This window comes from Vanellus vanellus (genome assembly GCF_965231255.1).
Source record: "Vanellus vanellus genome assembly, chromosome: 6".
Lineage (NCBI taxonomy): Eukaryota > Metazoa > Chordata > Aves > Charadriiformes > Charadriidae > Vanellus > Vanellus vanellus.
In genome coordinates, this window is record NC_138911.1 from 62,471,661 (window position 1) to 62,489,710 (window position 18,050).

At 40.9% G+C, this 18,050-nt stretch overlaps 1 protein-coding gene across 4 annotated transcripts in view; it reads left to right on the top strand.

Moving 5' to 3' along the window:
* Nucleotides 1-160: 160 nt before the first annotated feature.
* SETD3 (SET domain containing 3, actin N3(tau)-histidine methyltransferase) overlaps nt 161-18,050 on the top strand; it is a 61,331-nt gene continuing 43,441 nt past the window's right edge. For 2 of the 4 annotated variants that reach the window (XM_082485577.1, XM_082485580.1), the window contains exon 1: nt 3,852-4,167. The gene's annotated coding sequence lies outside the window, so the exon portion shown is untranslated. Of the gene's footprint in view, nt 233-3,851; nt 4,168-18,050 lie in introns of those variants that run through there. The other 2 variants (XM_082485578.1, XM_082485579.1) reach the window with 2 other exon arrangements.

Consider the following 18,050-nt stretch of genomic DNA (forward strand, 5'->3'; position numbering starts at 1 on the left):
GGTGGTCGCTGGGGATTGGCCGCCACGGGGCCTGGAGGGGGTGGGGCCTTCTGGCTGGACCAATGGCAGCGACGGGATGAGAGAGGGGGTGGGGCCCGGCCGGGAGTGCGGGGCTGAGGCGAGCTCGGCCGTCGCCTCCCCCCCCCACCCGCGGGCAGCGGCGTCCGGTGCGAGGGGATCGGGCTCCGCGCCGCTCCCAGCAGGCGAGGCAGGAGCTGCCGCCGCACGGGAGGTAAGGCCGGGCCTCTCCCGTGGCCCCCTCTCCCGCCTGAACCGGTTGCTCCTCGGCCAGGCCCCCCCTCAATCCCCCCCTTCCCTCAGCCCCAGTGGGGCCCGGGCCTTTCCCTTCAGCCCTCCCGGGGGCCTCGCAGCGCCGTCGCTGGCCTCGCCGCCTCCCTTTCCGCGGGAGGCGCCGCTCTTTCCGGATACCCCCTTTCCCCGCCGCCCCCGGGAGCGCTCCGCGGGTCCAGGCCTCGCTGCCCCCCTCCTGGCGGCCGTTACCCCACGCGCGGGGCGCCCACGCGCCACGCCCCTCCGCCCCCCTCCCGGGGGCCGAGTGAGCGAGGGGGTGACATTCGCGTCTTCACGCTCGTCTGCCTTGTCCCTTCCCCCCGCCCCCTCCGAGAGGCTGATCAGAAACCGGAGTAAAACAAACGGCTTAAAAACTGCTTTCCCCGTGATGTAATTCCTTTTTTTTTTTTTTTTTTTTTTTTTTATGCGTGACACATTTTGAATACTCCCTACTCCTACTTCCTCAGCTTTCCAGGGAGCCTCCCGTACCTCCAGCGCTCAGGGGCTGGCTCAAGGAGCATTTCTGCTGGTATGTGGCTCCTCAGAGCCCTTCTCGGGCAGGAAAAGAGTGTGCTGGTTTCTTTCCTTTTCTCACCCAGTCTGAAACCTGCTTTAGTAAAGAGATTAAACCTTTGGAGGAAAAAGGGTGGGTTTTAAAATTAGAGTAAATCATTGAAACTGCTTATCTACAGGGGTGTTACTCCTGAAAAAGCCTAGGTGTTTCAGCCTGCCCCTGTTATTACAGCAGCTTCTGAGACCGAACTTCTTCATAAACTCTCTTAATGAACTTCTTCATGAACCCTTCCTCGTAATTCTTCTTACCCAGCAACACTTGCTTAGAGTTGCTTAAGATGAGGCTACGCTTTACATTTGTCTTAATTCTTAGCAACTTCCCAAATTTTGAATTGAAGTGGCAATTCACTTAGTTCTTCCTTTTGGAAGTTGTCCCTCACAGCTTAGTTCAACGTTGGTCTTCTTCCAAGCTTGATGGAGACTTGGATGGATTTGTCCTTGGAACCTGAGCTTGCTCATGAGAAAGTTGAAAGCAAATTGTCTTTCTCCCTTCTAAGAGCATGTAATGTAAGCACTTGTCTCCTCAGGTGACAGCTGTGTTCTGTGAATATTGCTACTGATGTTAGCTTAATGTCTCAGGAGTGTTTTCTGCTTTCACTTGTTTTGAGTTTGTGTAACTATAAAGTGAAACCTAGTATTTTGTAGGTGAGTAAACAGCTGTAGCATTCTGCATGTCCAGTATCTGGTTCCTGGTATAAAATAGTAAGCTAGTGTACAAGTTGTTGGAGCAAATGGCGTGATGGGCCAAAGGCGGGGGTGTTTCCAGATATTTTTGTGCAGTTAAGTAATTTAATATGGTAGAGGTTCAAGCATGCCAGCTTGTGCTTTAATAGAGCTTTCAGTTATGTTTAGCAAGCTGGATTGAAGTATATGTTGAAGTACGGTTGAAAATACTTCCGTGGCATGGTGTGCCTAGAAATAGACTTAGAGTCTTGGGGGAAGAAATGCCACAAGCCCTGAAATCATTTGTAATCTCTATGTTACAGTTAGAGATGGCCTGATCTGTACACTGAAGTCAGATCTGAGGCTTGAAATAAACTTCTAATTTCAATATTGTACATAATTTAAAAATAAGTCACATCTCTGCATAGAAAGGTTTACATCTTAATGATATTTTTATTGTAATAAGTATAATGAACTTAGGTATATCTGCTGTATCTAAAGTATTACATGCTTTATCATAGTTGTGTTGATTATACAGTTAAACTGACGTACTGGGTAGTTTTCAGCAAATGAGTATTTTAGTGGTTGCTCTTTGAAAGAAAGTGGCAGTTTGGAGATCTTGGGGGATCTGTATCTTTGCTACCGGAATGTCAGAGCATTCAGTGTGTGTTAAAGGAAATATCACAATGCCCGTGGTTTAAGCATCAAGGGGTTTCGGAGGCCTGCGCTGTTGTGTTAGCTCTGTGCTGGTGACTGAAATCTGTGTGACTTGCTTAATTCTCAGTTAAGAGTTATAATTTATAAAGTGAGGTTAATATTTTCTAAAGGAAGAACATATTTAGAAACATGCAAGTGAAAACAGTGCATTAGGTTGCTTTTCATTATGCTCAAAAGGAATTTGGGGGAAAAAAGTCTGTGGGAGTCTTCAGGAGGAGCTAAAAACTCAAGCAAAGAAATGAAATACAAAAGTAGGTTGGCAAAGTATTTAATAGTCCATTTATTGTTTCTTTTCTTCAAAGAGTAAATATTTTTTCTTTTCTGACCAAATAGTTGTCTGAGGAGCTGGTTCAAAAGAGAGGCAAAGGGGTTATTAATCATTAAGAAAGACTTGTTTCCTGTGGGGCAGCTAGTAAGCTGTCTTCCCTAGAAGATCAGTGAGGTGTTTATAGTAAGAAGCACTCTTTCTGCCTAAGAAAGCTTTAATGGAAGGCAGGGGGATGCGGGGACAATCCTGTAGTTATTAATATTTAAGAATTAACAGCTGATTAAAGTAATAGTAATTATGAAATACATACTTTTCTTTGGGTTGTCTTGGATGTCTTGGATGTAGCCATTTTTCTATGTCCTTTACCATTTTGTGTTACCTTCAAATTAATAATTTCTTACCAGAAGTTTATATTTAATTTATGAGGCAGTGTTGTATTTAGCATCTAACTAGGTTCAACTGCAATGGGGGAGTGGGGAGAATAAATGTCAAACTGACGTACATACTTTTGTTTTTTTTCAGTTGACCTAGGAGTATCTTGAACGTTCCAAGTCAGAATATTGTCAAGATGTATTCTCATTGAATCTAATTATAAGACTAAATGTCTTTTTAAGTTGCTTCCCAACAATTAGCTCAATTTGTTGGAGTTGGTGTTTTTTGTAAGTGCATTAAATAAACATTTAGCTGATTTTAGTAACTTTTGATACTGTTCTGCAGAGTGACTTCTTCCCAGTATCAAATATTTATGTACCATCATTCTTTCCTTAACCTAAAACCAAAATGGCATTAATGATATTTGTTCTCTGCAGGGTAGATGCATGCAGTGTATACGGCAGTGGTTCAATTTTCTCTCTTGTCCAGATGCTTTAGACTTGTGCTAGTGTTGGCAAACCTGTGATGGTACAGCTTTTTATAGCAGACAGGGGATTATTAATTTAATTCTGACCATCCTTTGACAGCTAACTTATTAGAGACACTTCAGCTTCCTCGGCCTGGTTTTAGATGTTTAATAATGTTTTAACTAAGATTACTAAGCGTAAAATAGGAGAAAGGACCTCTCATGTCTAAATAAAGTACTCTAGGAGTTCTTCATCATACCATAAAAATACTCCATTGTTATTGTCTGGCTTTAGTCTTGTGTATTTGGAGCTAGACTTTGAAGAGGCTTGTGTTGCAGTAATTAAAAAGCAAGTTCAGTGCTCAAGAGTGTTTTAAGATTGCGCCGCTTTCTTGCTCTTGCCCTTCCTCTGCTGTAACCTTCTTTGCTCCCTTTTTTTGTTTTTAGCAGCTCTGCCCTACATTGGTTCTTGCCTGCATCTCTTCCACCAAATGATTATTCCATTTGCTGTGTCTATCCTTGTCTGTCCTTTACCAGTTCTCATACTGTTCAGCAAGTCTGCTAATGCTTTTTATTTCTTTGAAGTAAGGAAGAATTAGCACCTAAGTCTTGCATTGCAATTCTGGAATCTGTTACCAGGCTAGAGCAGCAGACCGGTCAGCTGCAGGGAAGATTCCACCTGTCTTTCTAGCCTGGGCTGAAGCATGCTGAGATGTGAATGACCGTGCTTGAGATCAGTTTTATCTCCAGTGAGTACGTGCAAACAGGTGTTTACATGCTCTGAAGCTGGCCACATAAGGCAGAGATAAAGCAAAAGGTATGTTTCTGAGACTGTAGCTGCTAATATCCTCTTAAGAATCAAAATAGAATATAACTTCTAATTTGAGTTTTCTTTTACTTTTCAGAAGGATTTTTTGCGCCCAAAGTTAAAGGCTGTTAAATATTAAAGTATGACAGATTAATATCTACTTCCTGTTTATTTTATTCTTGGATGTGTTCCCAATATCTGAAGGAATTGGCTGACCTGTCCTGGAAGTGTCCAAACAGCAGTGCTTGAACCACCATGGTTTTCAGACAGTGTTTTAATGTAGGCCAAAATTATCTTTGTAGCTGAAGATGGACTGTAAACTGTATCAGTTCTGATGAGTTATGTTTCAGTTGTTTCTGTTAGGAACGTGAGCAACCTGCACTGAAAGGAGGGCAGCCCATCTCTTGGGCTCTGGTGTTAGCAGTCTGATTCTAGCCTTTTGCCTGTGGATCAGTTTTTAGGTTTTGCTTTTTATATATTTGTATATACTTTAGGATGTGAAATACAGTGATGGAATCCTGCAACTCTTGATAAAACTATGTCTTACATTGCAAATGCTACCCATATTTCTTAGCAAGTAGTTAATAGAAATAGCAGAATCTTCCTTTGTCTTTGATGCTTTACAGCACTGGCACTCAAACTCTTCACAGAGTATTGTTTTAGTGGAGTGAGGAGAGAATGTGGTATTCCGCTTCCATAGAACCTGTGCTAATGGTCCAGTACCTCCCATATGCTGGGTCTTGCTCAGTGTGCCCATATTGATGATAATTTAAGGGAATATGAGGTGCTTTGTGTCAAGGGCATAGTGGCAACCAAGCATCAGGTGCAGGCTGTTTCCTGCTCCTGCCAGTCCTTCTGGGGAGTTGGATTAATTGTCTTTGTGGCCACTCTTGGAGCCATTTGGTTATCTTTACTTGATGACAAAGTTTATAGATGTAGCCACATAATAACTTCAAGTACTGAGAGAAGGAGCTTTTGGATTTAAGAACTTTTGCATTGTCCAGGTCATCACTGGAGATGGTAAACGGTGTTGGTCCCAGTTTTATTCACTGGGGTACACTATTGTGACTGGCTTGCAGTTGGACTTTGTGCTATTCATCACAACCTTTTGAACCCAGCAGCGCAGCCAATTTTCAGTCCACCTCACTGTCCGCTTATCTAGTTGGTACTTCATCAGCTTATCTATGAGGATGTGATAGTAGACAGTGTCAAAAGCCTTACTAAAGTAGAGATGAATGATATCCACTGCTCTCCCATCAAGGTTACAAGTTGGGTCAGGTATGACTTCTCTTTCATAAATCCGTGCTGACTATTCCCAATGACTTTGCCCTTCATAAGTTTGGGAATGGCTTCCAAGCTTATTTGCTTCAACAGCTTCCCCCCACTCAGTACTGGTGAGGCCACATCTGGAGTATTGTGTGCAGTTCTGGGCTCCGTAGTACAAGAGAGATGAAACTACTGGAGAGAGTCCAGTGGAGGGCCACTAAGATGATTAAGGGACTTTCCTCATATGAAGAAAGGCTGAGGGAGCTGGGACTGTTCAGCCTAGAGAAAAGAAGGCTCAGCAGGATCTCCTCAGTGTGTATAAATACCTGAAGGGAGGGTGCAGAGAACACAGAGCTTCTCAGTGGTGCCCAGTGACAGGACAAGAAGCAATGGGCAAAAACTGAAACAGAGGAGGTTCCCTCTGAACATCAGGAAACACTTTTTTTTACTGTGAAGGTAACTGAGCACTGGCTGGTAACTGAGTCTCTGCTCTTTGAGATACTCAAAAGCCATCTGGACATGGTCCTGGGCAGCTGGCTCCAGGTGGCCCTGCTTGTACAGGGGGGTTGGACAAGTCAACCTCCAGCAGTTCCTTCCAATGTGAGATTCTGTGAGATTTTTTTTTTATTATTTGTTTTAATTGTTTCTTTTCCTGATCCTCTTGCCCTGAGGATAAGTCTTCCTTATACCAGACCTCAGGGCCTGGAATTCTTGAAGGCAGGTCTTACCAGAATAGAAGGCATAGAGTACTGAAGTCTTTTTTCTGTGTCCTTTGTCAGCAAGTCCCCTACCGCATTCAGCAGTAGGCTCACACCTTGCCTAGTCTTACCTTTCTTTAGCTGCTGATGCACCTGTAGTAGCTGTTCTTACTGTTGTCTTACGCTTCCTGTCCCTTGCCAGAGTCTACTCCAAGTGGGCTTTGGCTTTCCTGATCCCGTCCCTGCAGTGTTTTACTTCCTCCTGGGTCACCTGGCCCTACTTCCACCTCTTTTGTTTCTTTGAGTTTTGTCAGGAGCATCTTGTTTGCAAGCTGCCTGTGTCACCTTTGCTTAACGTCCTGCACATAGGGATGTCCTGGTTTGAGGTAAAACAGAACTAATTTTCTGTTGAGTAATTTTACTTTTCAGCTAAGTCTTGTCTAACTTGAAATTAATGGCTTATTTTTCAGACAGTGTCAGCTTCTAGGAAAGATAAGGCCTGATGTTTATCATTAATACTAAGGAATGATATGCAGAGAGGCTTCTGCTTAGACTTACTGCTGTAACACCTAAGGCCGTCTAACTTTGTTATATGCCCCATTGGAGGGTCGGAAGCGGAAAAATGTAGAGGGGTCACACCAATGGGGAGGAGCAGACAGGACAGGTGACCCAAAACTGACCAATGGAGTATTCCCTGCCATCTGAATCATGCTCAGTATAAAAGCTAAGGGGTCAAAGGGTCAGCCCTTTCTCTTCAATGGCTGGTGTCCGAGGAGGACTCTGTTCATCTGCCTTTGATCCTGATCTGTGCGTTCCAGAATCCAGTTCCTGTCTGTTGCTGGGTCCAGTCTGGGACTTTCCCAGAGCCTGCCAGTGATGTGATTGTCATCCTTGGAGCTTGACACTGGTTCCCTATATATCTCATTATTTTATTTTTTGATATATTTTCTTTTTATTATTGATAATTAAAGTAGTTTAGTTTCTTTTAAACTCATAGGTCTCTTTTTCTCTCATTATTCTTTCCCTGAAGAGAGAAGGGAGAAGTTGGGGAGAGCATCTGTCATTTATTTCAGTGGCCAGTCCAGCACAAACCATGACACCTGAGCTTGGAGGAAGTGATTATTGAAAGTCTCACCTCTTTACAGTTCTTAAAAATGATGGAGTAGCAGCAGAATAGCTTTCTTTTCATCCTTCAGTTTTCAATTGCATGCTCTTAGAAGAAGTGAAAGTAGTAGGCCATGAGAGCGTATTCTGTGAAACCAAGAACAGATGTCTAAGTTAGCAAATACCGAGTTACTCTCTTGCATCAAATCTCTGGTTCCGAGAAGCTATATAAGATTTGTGGGAGCATTTGATGCTGCTTTTTTTTTTTTTTTTTTTTATAAATACAGCAGACTATGATTTATCGCTTTGAAACTTTTACCTAAAAGTGAAAGTGTTCTGTTTAGGCATATGGGTGATTTTGTTATATTTTTAATACTTGTATAGGCAGTGTTTCAGTGTCTGTCAAAATGGTTCTTCCATTGAGTATTGATGGAACAGAATAGAGGTTGATATCAGTGTTCATGAAGCTGGGACGCTTAATCTTCAAAACCAGTGATAAAATGTTCAGATCTTCCAGTCTTTGCTGATGCCCTGCACCTATTTACAGGTTCATTTATTAAGTTCTTCCAACTGAACCCTTGATACAAAAGCATGTCTTTAATGCATCTGCATAGGCTTGAGGGTTTTTTTTTGTTGAACATGTTACTCTAGGACGTAGATACTTGTGTGTATCTAAAAACCTGTGACCCATTTGTCCAGGTTTTAGGGTTTTTTACATAAACAAAACTGACTTTTCAAAATAGGCCCACAACCTTCTGAGTCAGTGCTCCATTGCCTTGTACAGGCTGTGGCATCTCGTTGGTCTGTGGGCTTCCAGGTGGCGTGACTGGAGCTGCTGGGATTCAGGAACTTGATGGTACCAATACGTTTCAACAGTGGTTTTGTGGTATTCCATTGCTAAGCTCTGCAGCACTTTTATAACTACTGCTGCTCAGTGTGGTGGGTAATAATGCCTGGGTTTGGATATTCCTGGCGTGTCTTAATGTTTGGAGGCTGTCATATATGGATCTATGATCTTGCAACTGGATAATCTTTTCTTTGGAAGCTGCCTTCTCCAAATAAAGTGGGTCTCAGCTGGAAGCTTAGCTGTGCATGGATGAATTTCTTTCCACGATGAACTTTGTGTGCTGGCATAGTGTTTTTAGACTTGCAGAAAGTAGCAAGGGTTGGCTGGTGAAGAAGGGAAAATGGCTGTCTGCTTTGGATGACCAGCAACAACATTTAATCTTCCACTTTGCTAAGCAGAGTTGCATTGATAGCATATTAATATATTAACTCTCCTTAAAATAGAGAAGCATCCATTCCCTCTGGAGTATGCTGCACCTGATTCTGTCAGTCAGAAGCAAGTAAAATGGGTGTTGTCAGACCAATTTGAGAGGCTTTGTGTGCTGATACAGTGAAGAACTGATAGAACGGTAAAGCTTAGAGCTGCAGAAATTGACTGTTGGGTTTTCATGTGGTTGTCAGATTCAGATTGGTATCTGTTCTCTGTCCCTTTTTCTAAAAGTCAGCGTTCAAGCAGTTATTTCTCACTTTGTTCCCAGCTGATGCTTGGGAATAATAGTGAGCTCTATACGGGTTCATGAAACTACAATTTTTTGCATTTCTCAATGCTCCATTAAAAAAATAGAATTCCTGCTTTCAAGACAATGACAAATAATGTTGTGATTTCCTTCTGTCACTGTAGGATGCCTGGCTTGTACAGCCTGTTTCTCTGTCTTATTAAATCTCTGAATAGATGCCTGAATATAAAAAAAACTGTCCCATTGCACTTTGAGTTTGAGCATTTAAAAGACTAAAGTGAAACGATGGTCTAGTGCTAGAACTGCTCCCTTCATTTTGTGGTGTCTTGTAGTTGGTCTCTGCAAGTGGTTTGGAGATATAGTGCAGAGTTTCATATAATGATATGAACAGCCAAAAACTTTGCAGACTGTAGTAAATGGAGGTCACAGTCTTAAAGGTACAGTGTATGCCTGCTTTGAAAGTGAGAAGTTAGTGTAGTGATGCAGCTTTAATTTGTTTTACCAGGGGTTTACTGTTGTACTCAAAGAAAGCAAAATTCTGTGCAACTTTGAGGAACATTTTACCTTCTGCAAGGATACAACTTTATCTTTTCTAGAAAACTCAGAAATGCCAGATCAGATTAATAACAAAAAGCTGGTTTGAGCACATTTCTGCAGACTCCTACCCTGACAGTATGCGACAAGTTGGCCTGAGGCATAGGACATGAGCAGTCTAGTTTTGGGAAGTACTGCTGCTCCCAGAATGCTTTTTTTTTTTTTGGTGGAGAGACATGTACCAATATCACCTCCAGCAAGATGTCAGGAGCGGCTTCTCCATGATAGCAGTTACGGTGTTTGTGTTCAGCTCTGTCCTTTGTATTCTGTAAGGAAGAATTGGTCAGAGTGGAAGTCATCTCTCTATCTAGAAATTTGCCAGACTAGTAGATAGTGATTCTATTTGTGGAAACAGAAAACTCGGCTACAAGAACTGGGAAGCAGAGTATTAACAGTACCAGCCACTTTCATCAGGAGTCGTGCTGCTGCTTTTTCCCTTGTTCTTGAGATTATATTACATAGCGACAAATTTTCATTCTGGGCTGATGGGTATAAATTTCATCTTGCAAGTGTTTCAGATGTGGTTTGCTGGTTAATGCAATGTCCAGCTCATGGTCCTTTACTGCAGAGGAAGAAATGGCAGTGTTCCTGGTGAAGAAGACGGGGCTCTGGCTGTGGCAGCAGACCTTAAAGCGGCTTCTTGAGCTGTGCCTCCTTGCTGTGGTATAGGAAGCCATGCAAGTCTAAAATGAGATTGAAAAGTGATGGGTCTCCAGAGGCCTGGGACTGCTGAAAGTCCAAACTGCTGGAATCTGAGGCAAGTGGATTATCTATGATGGCTGTGCAGGAATGAGATAGCCCCAGGAAAATAGGGATGCAGGTAGTTAGAAATAAGAACATTGGAGTGGTTTGTAGGGGGACTATAGAAATGGTTGTAGTCCCTTATCTGAACACTTTGGAATATTGGTTGTAGAGACTGGTCAGCCCTACTTTTGGTTTTGATGTATAGCCTGCCTGGGAGTTAGACAGATATGTCAATGACATTTTCAGCAGGCACGTTAACTGCATTAGTATACTTGAGGCAGTTCTCTTGTGGAAAGATGCTGTTCAAGCTTTCTCCCTTACAACAGAGAAGAGGGCTTTGTTCGGAAAGCGGTGTGGTGATTCTGGATGTGTTTTGGGACTGGAGAATGCAATGCATTTACTCTGTAATGAGTGTACTAAAACAAATGTTCAAAATATTTATGCTTTTTTCTGTTTTTTCACCTGCAAACATACAAAATAAATGTGCTACCAAGGAGTTCTACCATAGTTATTCTGAATTGTGAGGATTAAAATTTCTGACAAGCAGTTTACAGTTTACAGTTTCTGACAAGGCAGTTTACAGTGCCTTGTGGTCTGTATACATTTTGGTTATTATTTTATCAAACATTTGAAAGCTCAGGAGTGAAGCCAAGTAATAGTTACTATTGCTGCATCTTTCTTGGACCTGACAGTCCAGTAAATGCCTGCGTTAAAAGCTTTCTCATTTCAAACTTTTTTGAAAAGTGTCAGTAGTTTGAGTAAACATGGAGGAGACTCTAAGGGCTCGAGTTGCCAACTATGAATGCCAGAAGAGAAAAAGGGGCTTGGAGGAACCTGCTCCTTCACTTTCCAGGTCTAGAATAAAAGCACCAGAAACTGCCGGTATTTCACCTGAAACTTCTAGTCACACTTTCTAAAATAGTCAGCATTTTAACCACTAAGTAGGGAGTGGGCTTAAGGCAAGTGGGTTTGGAAGGCTTTCCAACTGTTAAGCCCTCAATTACATCACTTGTCAAGCATTCATAGAAGCAGCTTCTTAAGTTCTTTTTTTTTACAATACACATAGCACTTAAATGTTGTCAGAAGTTCCTTTCTGAACTGTCAAAATAGTATTCTTTCGGGAGTTAGAAACGCTAAGTGCTTGGTCTGCTATGGGTGTTTTCAAGGATACTAAAATTACAGTAGCTTGAAGTGTAATCGTAACTGGGCTTGAGGGCTGTGATCTCTTCAGTAAGGGTTCCCTGGCAAAAAAAATCCCCTAATCTTTAGCACCTGCTATGGGGCAGGTCTGTGATAATTTCATTGGGAAAGTTTTTTCTTTGACCTGTTAAGAAAAACACTGGAGGTGCTCTGCTTATCGCTTATACTGCAGTAAATCTGTGCACTGCTACAACTTAGTGCAATGGTTACCAACATCTACCTTATATAAAAAGGAGCTCAATTTTTCTCAAACTTCATGTGGCTACATATGGGATGAATGATAGTAATGCTGATTCATTATTTCCAGTAATGACGTGTTATTTTTTTTATATACAACTAGCTGATGTCACTCCACACCTAGAGCAGAAAGCAGGCAGGTGTACTATCTGTGTGTGAAAAAGTCCAGCATGCTCTCACAGAGCTGGAGTGCCAGTCCAAACTTCTTTTTTCCCTCCCTACTACCATGAACTCAGTCCTCTTTTGAAATGAGCTGTCTGGTGTCTTTCAGAATTGTACAAGGTGCATGATATCATTTAGCAGCAAGCACATTACCTGTTATCAATATTCCCACGTGTTCCAGAAAGGTTAAGAAAAGGCATGCAAATACCACTGCAGTTCTCCTTACTGTTATGTTTTCCTTGTTCGCACTAGTTTGCTCTGCGGTTGCTAGCTGCAGCCTGGAAGTCCTTGGCATTGATTATGCATCGAACAGACACTTTAGTACTGTTCAGATGTGATTTGTTCTTTGTGGTCTGATAGTGATTCTAAGCACTGCTGGTCGAGGTGAAGTGCCAGCAGTACTATCTCTCAGCTCACTTTTAGGGAGTTAATCTGCTGCAGACAGAAGCTTGATGGAACAGCTGCGCTTCACTCTTAGCTAGAGAAAAATACAGCAGTTATTTTAAAACTGCTTAGATTCTCTTCTGTAAGGACAGGGTATTCCAGGAAACAACACACAACTGTAGCTGAATTCAGATATTTATAACTTCAAGCACAATTTAATTGTGCACGCTGGGTAGTGTCAATTCAGTGTCCAAATATAGGTCCTTAAGCGGGTTTTTTGGTTCCAGCAGTGGTATTGAAGCATTGAGCCAATTTAAGTTGTTACAAGACATGAATGTGTAATGAAATTCATTTTGAGGGCAAGAATCACGTATGCTGCCACATAGCATAGAACAGGTCTTAAAGCTTGTAGAAACTTGTTCTTTGCTGTGGATATCATCTTTCCTTCCTTCTTTTCATTAGAAAGATTTGCAAGATGGTTTTTGTCACTTTGTGTAAGTATTGCAAGGACTATGTGGGTAAGAAGCCCTTTTGAATAAAAGGGATGCGGTGTATCTGATGTATGGTTACATCTGTATCACGTAGCTGCATGGAGGAAAAACTTCGACATGTGGATTAGTGACATTAGAAGGACCTAACTGTGGTGGGTGCTGTTGCCTATGCCCTGATTGGAGATGCAGGTTGTCGGTGTGATGGCACTACGTAATTAACTGGTTGGAAAGGAGCAGCCTAGCAGGCAATAGTAAATTATACTGGAGTTACAATATGTGTAGAAAGCAGAGGGTTGGCAAAGGTGTTAAGACAAAAAGTAAACAGAACTGAGAGGAGACTTTTTCAGTGCATAGAAATAATCATGGGCCCAATTGTTACTAGGTTGCTTGAGGGCATTCCGCTTAGGTGGAATTATTGTTGCAATTAAACAGTAGTCCTTGGCATTAACTATCTTCAGCTTTAATTCTCTTCCTTGGAGACAGTCTAGTTAATTGGAATATATGTTTTTGCCTAGTTTTGTATTATTTATGCCATTGACTATAATGCAATTAAAAAGGGACTTAAAAGAAAAAAAAAAATCTATGCAGGGATACCCAAGAAATTTTTTTTGCTCTTCAGTCAGGCTCAGTTTCTCCTGTTCTAGCTGTTACGTGAAGCAGATGCAGTAATATATAGTGATATGTGCATCCTAGAGCATTTGCATACAAAATATGTATCTGATGTTACACACACACTTGTCTTTTTCCAATAACACATGGAGGAATGGGTTAACTTCTTGTTAGAAGTTTTTCCACCCCTTTAAAGAGGTGCTGCCTCTTTTTTGGTGGTTAAAATTGCTATGATTCTTCGTGACTAAGAAGCAGTTGCAGTGAGGGCTGACCTATGTAAAATGTACGTTGTGAGTTAAAAAACAATTCCCATTGAAATGATGTATGTTTAGATACTGTCATCCTAAAGTTTTTAATTGCATCCAAGGCTCTGTCAAAATTTTAAAGCACATCAGCTGTCTTGAATGGGGACTGAACTTCTGCTATTAGCTGTTCACTTTGTGGCAATGTAATAAGTAATACTGTTTTGTTGCACCTCTGTCAACATAATATTGCTGAATTTTAACTCTTACTCATGCCTTCATAGTTATCAGCAATGACTGATTTTCTTACTGTTGTCACCTAGTCTGTCTCTTAGCAAAAAACTGGAAATGGTGATAAAAGGTCCTAGTTCTTGGTTGAATAGGTCAATGTTGATATTAAGGTTTACGTAAAGCAGTTTTAGTGACTATGCTGCATTTACCATGTGAAACTGAAGTTCCTTATGAAGTTGGAGAAGCTGACCTGGGTAATTTCCCAACCTCATACCGGAGAAAAATTCCTCTGTTGTGCTTGTCCTGTAGCTCTCTAACTACCTGCTCAAGGTTGCTGTTGCTGTTACTGTTACTTTTCCTCTGGTAAAAGGCAGGGTGGGGGGAGAAGAGAAATAATGATGACTAAGATGAGGATGAAAACTGTAGACTTTAAAAAGAAACAGAGCAGAGCAACTCCTGTTCTTCCTGTTCCTCCAGGAAATGGTGGATGCTGCTCAGTGCTGTTCTTTATAGAGACAGGAAGGTACGTGGGGATGTGGTAAGTGGGCTTTCTTTTTTTTTTTTTTAATCAAGATGACTGGGGAAGAAGCCCTGTGACTTTACGGGGTTTTGAATCTGGGGAGTAGACACTAGAAAAGAAGGGAGGAAAGGTAAGTAGCGTCTCATAAGAGGGAACTGGAAGAAAACTGTAGTGTGTAACCAATATATGTGTGTGCCAGGATCTCCCTCTTCCTGCAGCACATGTGTTTTTGGGGCAGTGGACTCCTGGAGGAGCATTCTTGACTCAATGATTAGATGAAAAAATCTAAACATGGCAGTTCTGTTATCTTTTATATAGGAGAGTGTTTATAGTTTCTTGACTAGCAGGTAGGAACTGCATGTGAGGGATGCAGGTTGTTTTGGGAGAGCAGAACCACCTAGGGCATGCTGTATTAGTTGGACTGTGCATTGGACTGATTCTGAGTACAGCTCTTTGCCACCAGGAGTAAGTGTATCAAAGCTAGCTCTTAGAGCAGTAAATAGTGTAGGTTATGGCTAAGGGAGTTCTTGGGAAACATAAATTTACATTGTATTTTAAGTGGAATGCAATCCTAAGTTGAAATAGCATGGGCTTTTCTATCATTAGACTTACTAGTGTTTTCTGTAGGTTATATTTGTCAGCATTGTCATTGGTGTTGTGACAATACTTCAGATCCTGTTTAAAAACAAAAAAAAAAAAAAGGCTGCCTTGTTATAAGCACTCTATAATCACAGGAGGTCCCAATTCCAAAAGGGCTTAGAACTTAAATAGAAGAACAGAAATGTGCTGGAGAAGGAAGGTACACAAACACAGTGCACTGCAATGACATTGTATTTCACAGAGCTTTTGGGGCAAACTTATAGAGGAAATGAAGAAATGGAAGAAAAAGGAAAGGGCAGTTGTGGGAGAGGAGACGTAATAGTAAGAAGGGGTGGAGTACAGAGTAGGTGAGAGATTGAGAGCTGGGGGAAAGGGATTGAATAAGTAACTAGTAAGTCATTTATTTAGTGGGAACATCTAGATTAATACTTTAGGAGTGATGAGAGTGTTAATGTGGTTTCCAAGTGACATGATGTAGGTGGTTTTCACAAGCAAACATAGTGTTCATTGTAAATGTATAAACTGAATTTTTCTTAAAGATCACAGATCTCTTCCTCCACCCACACTGTTCTTACACTTCTTGATTTCATGCTTTCTATTTGCTATAAAATGTATTTATCTTTTTACCCACAGTCATAAGATTCAAGTTTAGGAGAGAAAAAAAAAAAACAAACTTGATCAGTGGAAGCAAAAGATCACATTCCCTGTAAACCTGGTCATATCAAGTGTAAAATTGTGTTCTCCTACATACAGATTGGAGAACTCCTGACAGTTGCCTACAAGCATTAAGCTTATCCCTTAAGACCTTGTCTGCTCAACATATGTTCATACAAGACGATGATACACTTCGCTCTCTGAAGTAGAGGGGAAAATGACTTAGTCTAAGGCAATCAAACTAGAAAAAAAATGCAAGCCTGGTTTGTGTGCATCCTACTCATCTGTCCTCCCTCTTGATGCAGCCAAGGAACATATCCCACAACCACCTACTATACTCACCTCTCTGTGCTCTTTGCATGGCTTGAGAATTCCCTTGTCTTCTCCTTGTCTGCCCTTGTCGACCCGTATCTGTCCTCCTAATACTGATTCTAGATCTGCACCCCTCACCTTCTGTGCTAGTCTGTGCCAAGATGATGCGTGGGGTGGGAACTATTATGTAATGAGAACATAATGTAGTTAGCATCTATAAGGATCTGAATTAAAGCAGATACGATGTTAGGATACTGCATTGCAAATATACTGAGTCCTTGCAGTAAAGTTAAACTTGAACGGATAACTCTTGCTGTGGGAATTCGTAACTTGGTTGTTACTGTGAAAGCTCAGCAAACTTTGGAGTAGCTGGTTTACTGCTCTGTAAAGTAAAAAGTTATAGCTGAAGCGAATAAGGCATATAGGAGTCTGACTGCTGGTCAGTTCTTCTTGCTTCACCTATCAACTTGTTGAACTTCTTTAATCAAATTTGACAGAGTGGGAGAACTCAAACATAAGTTGGTCCACTTGCTAGAGGAAAAGCTGTGGTGAGAATAGTTTATCTGCTTGGCCTGTTTATTAGTCAGTCAGCATGTGTGCTGATGTTTTTGCCCAACATGTGCAGTTATATTGAAACATGCAAAAGAAGATGCTGCCTGGCTAATGAGGTCATGTAGGGAGGGAACTGAGAGCAATGTGGAGTTCTGGAAGAGATGAGGAGGGTAACTGAACACTGCAGGGATTCTGGGACCATTGGAAAAGGCATGTATAAGGAGAGATGCACATCCAGAAGAAATCAGACTTTATATATATATCCTACTTCATCGTGTAGGATATATTCTTTAAAACTAACCCAGTTAAGTACTTAAAAATTAATATGATGCTTGCTTAGCACAATGATTATATTCATGGTGTTGCAACAAAGGTTGCAAGCTTGTATTTTCACCCAGTGAGTGCAGTGAGTGAGAGGTAGTTTTCTTTATAGTGCATTATGATAGATCTGTTTTGTCTGTCAGCTGCAGCTCTATGTAGTGCTGTAGTGAACTTCTTGGTCGTCATGTGAATGTGAACAGCCGGGGGGGTTGTTAATGATTAAATGGCTTATTTTTTTCTGAAGTATTGTTTGGGAAGATCCATATTTTATCATCCGATCTTGGCATTGCTTCCGTAGGGAAATGTGTTCCATGATGTTGTCAAGTTCTCTAATACCATTAGTATTAGCTTTCTTAAATAAAATGTTTAAGCAGTTGTGGTTTGTTTTTTTTTGTTTTTTTTTTTAAAATAAACAAAAAACCAAACCAAAACAAAAAACCCAAAAAAAGCACAACACAACAAAAAAAAAAAAAAAAAAAAAAACAACAACCAGACACACACACGCACTTACTGGCAGTTCTTTAGTACTTTTGGGATTTTTGTACAGTTACAGTTCTCATAGTTACCTTTTAAAGCTGTTAGGTGAACATGCTCCCTTTTTAAAGCTGTAAGTCAAGAGGAGACATATTTTACAGCTTATTAAAGTATTATTTGTGTGTAATGCGGAAACAAGTTCAAAGTCTGACACAACACAACTGCTCTTTGATAGCAGTATTAGAGGGGGGAGATGGATCACTTACACCCCTCACTGCCAGTTTTGGCATGATTCTTTTTGCCAAGGCAGCTGATACACTATATTTGGAAATGTGGCTGTGTTGTGTGTGTTACCAAGCTTATTCATCATTGCTGTCAGAATACTCTCTCTTTGCAGAATGCTTTCAGGAATTTTCAACAATGTTCATTTGAAAGAAAACATGGCATAGTACTTAAAAAATATTCACCAGAAGACAACTAGAAAAGCAAACTTGCAAAAAATCCCAAACCCCTTTTCCACTGAAATGTGTATTGCTGCTTCTTCAGATATTTATGAAGTCTGCAGTTCATCTCAGTCCTGAAGGACTTTTTGTTTTTCTCCACATGTCATGCAGCTATATTTTATATTGCTTCTTCTGTTGTTGTGCATGTATTGGCAAACAGCCTCTGCTTTCATTGCTGTGTTGAGAAGCAGGCTCATACTTTTTTTTCTTTCTAAACAATAGTTTTAGTCATTTTGCAAAAAAAAAAAAAATATGCTTCGTATCTGAAATTTTATTTCAAATTAAAAATCACTTTTTTTTCTGAAATTACAGATATTTTTGAAATTTGGGAATTTCAGTAGAATTGAAATCTAACTCTAAAATCTGTTTCATGAACTGTAATTTTATTTAATGTAATTTTAATTACAGAAAGTAGTTTCACAAAGGAACCATGCTTACTTTCTCCATATGGGGTCTCATGTTATCAGTATA